This window comes from Callorhinus ursinus, unplaced genomic scaffold (assembly GCF_003265705.2).
Source record: "Callorhinus ursinus isolate GAN/ISIS: 27379988/994484 unplaced genomic scaffold, GSC_fseal_2.0 scaffold3, whole genome shotgun sequence".
Classification (NCBI taxonomy): domain Eukaryota; kingdom Metazoa; phylum Chordata; class Mammalia; order Carnivora; family Otariidae; genus Callorhinus; species Callorhinus ursinus.
Window position 1 is genome coordinate 33,648,912 of NW_027397065.1, and position 3,069 is coordinate 33,651,980.

Here is a 3,069-nt window from a genome sequence, read left to right on the forward strand (position 1 = left end):
TTTCTTTCTTTCTTTCTTTCTTTCTTTCTTTCTTTCTTTCTTTCTTTTCTCCTTAATGAATTTATTTATTTATTTAAAGATTTATTTATTTGACAGAAAGAGAGAGAGAGCACAAGCAGGGGGAGTGGGAGAGGGAGAAGCAGGCTCCCCGCTGAGCAAGGAGCCAGTCACAGGGCTCCATCCCAGGACCCTGGGATCATGACCTGAGCTAAATAAAGGCAGACTCTTAACCGACTGAGCCACCCAGGTGCCCTAATGAATTTATTTTAAAGATAAATTCCATATGACATCTGGAAATGAATCATCGGTAATCAGTATCACTTGCCATAAATACATTGAGAAAGAGTAGCGTCTATCTAGAGCTGACACTGTGTTGGGCATAGCCCGAATTCTCACTCAGTCCCTACTATAATCATCCTCATTTTACAGATGAGCAACCTGAGGCAGCACAGGCCTGAGCCTGCTCGCTTTTTTCGAGAAGGTGAGATGAGCAAGCATTAGGGAAGGGAGGAAATGCTGCTTGGAGAAACGAGAATTGAAAAGGGAGAGTTTTTTCTCATCACGAGTGTAATAGGCAGAATGATGACTTCCCCATCATAAGATGTCAATGCAGATCCGCAGAATCTGCAAACTTGTCATCTTCCAAGGTAAAGGGGACTTTGCAGAAGTGATTAAGTTGAAGACCACAGGGAATGATCAGCCTGCATCTCCCAGGTGGGCCCAGTGTACTCAGAGCTGCCCTTGCAAGAGGAAAACAGAGGGAGATATGATAACAGAAGAGGTGTGACAAGGAAGCAGGGATTGGAGCAAGGTGGCTGGGAGCCAAGGAATGCTCCATGCCTTGCTGCTTGCAGAGGCTGGAAGAGGCAAGAAAATACACTGTCCCCTGGCCTCTCTGGGAGGAACCAGCCCTACTGTCACCTTGATTTTCACCCATAAGACTGATTTTGGATTTCTGAGAATAAGTTTGTTTTGTTTTAAGCCACTAGCAAGAAACGAATACAGTTGGATTTCATGTTAGGTGAAGCTGTGACCCTGTCCACTGAAGATGCCCCTCCCGTGCCACCAGTGGCCTTTGTCCTGCACTTAAGGAAACACAGCCTGCTCAACAAGGAGCCCCCCCCCCCCGCCGCCCCTCGACCCATCTCCTTTCCTTCCCTCCTCCCCTCCCTCTTCTCTGGGTGAAGAACACATGTTGAGGGCAGTGGCTTAATGGGTTTGGTCACTTACTCATTTCATTCTGGGACTTTTATGGGCTGAGGGGGCCCCTCTGGGCCTCAGTTTCCTCGTAAGCAAATGGGAGGCAAAGCTGTGTGGTTTTCTAGGCCCTGCCCAGCAGGGCCTATCTATGGAGCTTATGAAGAGGCATTCTCGTGGGCCCAGGCCCGAGAATCTGACTTGGGAGGCGCAGGTGGGGTCTGGGCATCCCTGCTCCGATGATGTGCACCCAGCTTAGAGAGCGAGTGACCTGGGGATCCAGCCCATGAGCCCAGAGTCAACCCTTGGAGAGCTGCCACTCATCGGCCTGTTCCTTGGCGCCTGAAGCATCAAGTCCCTGCTCTGCCCCTTCCCAGCTGTGTGATCCAGGACAAACGCCTGTGTCTCTCTGGGCCTGCTTCCTCCCCTGTAAATTGGGACTAATGATAGTCTATACTTCAGTGGGTGGTTGTGAAGTTTCAAAAATTACTAAGTGCAAGTGGCTAAGAATGGTGCCTGGCATGTAGCAGGTGTTCATGCATGTTGCCTCTCAAACGACTGGTCCCTCAGCATGGCATTCCAGACCTGGCACACGCCTGGCCTCAGCGAACCTCTCCTGTCTCATTCCTGCCCCCTCTCTGTGCCCTTCTGTGGGGTGTGGCCATGTGAGCCACTTGTGACCCCTCAGCTCCGTGCCTGTCCAGTTTGTCGGGAACGGAGAACCCTGACTTACCTTCCAGTGTCAGCTGAGCGCCACCTCCCCAGGGAAGCCTTCCTTCTGGTGTCCAGGCCCCGGGTTCCTCTCCCTCGTTTCCCTCCATACCTGGAGCCGGGTAGCCTTTGCTACGATGGCCAGTGTATTTTCTGACTTTACCCTGGGACCTGCAGTCTCTTGAGGGCACAGATGGGGTTTTTTCCAGGGTTTTGGATGATGTTCAGCACAAATTAGGCTCTATGCACATTTGTGAGGGAGGGGAAGCAGGCCATGGGATGTCTCTTTGCATTGGTTTGTTCTGTGGAAATTGGGGCCATGGTGGCGAATATCCCAGGGGTCTCTGTAAATCGGAAATGAGTTGAGAGGCCTCTGAAGTGCCTGGTCCAGTGACCGCCCAGTCTCATCTCTGTGTACAAAGGTATCGGTCACTGCTTACCCAGGGTCCAGCTGGGTGGGTTTTCAGGTGACCTGCCCTGAAGGTCATTTCTAAGATCAAGGGAAACCACACCGATTCATTCATAAATGTGGTCCCTTAACATTGAAAAGCCAGACAGCCACCTTTCCAGGAACCTAATCCTTTCTAAAAATTCATGGCTTAAACATTTTGTAATTCACATGAGATTTCTTATAACAGTCAACACCAAATATATTATTTATTTTTAATTTTTGACTCTTTTTACAATCTGTGTGAATTTTGGGGTTCTATCATAGAGACAGATTTTTCATACAATCTACTTCCCTTTCCCTCAATTTCATTAAAAGTCATAAATAATTGGATCCAATTCCTTTAAGAATTTTCTCATTGGAGTCACTGTGATTTGAGTCTAAGAAAAACAATATGGTTAATTGTGCTTATTGTTATAAAAGTTTGGGTTATTAGAACTTATTATTATAAGGATTGTTTATTATGAGACTCTCAGTAAATAGAACACATTTTTTATAGATCACTAGTGAAGTCTTCCAGCACAGTGCCTGCTCCACAGGTTTGGTAAGAACCAATTCTTGCCTTTTCTGTGCCTGTCCTGAGTCTCACGGGGCGGGAGAAACCCTGCTAAACTCCCTGCCCCATCCCCTCAGAGGGGACAGTTTCCTTTGCTGTCTGTGCCTCCATTCTTGAGCCTCCTGGCCTCCTCTCCAGCTTCTTGAGCCTCCTGGCC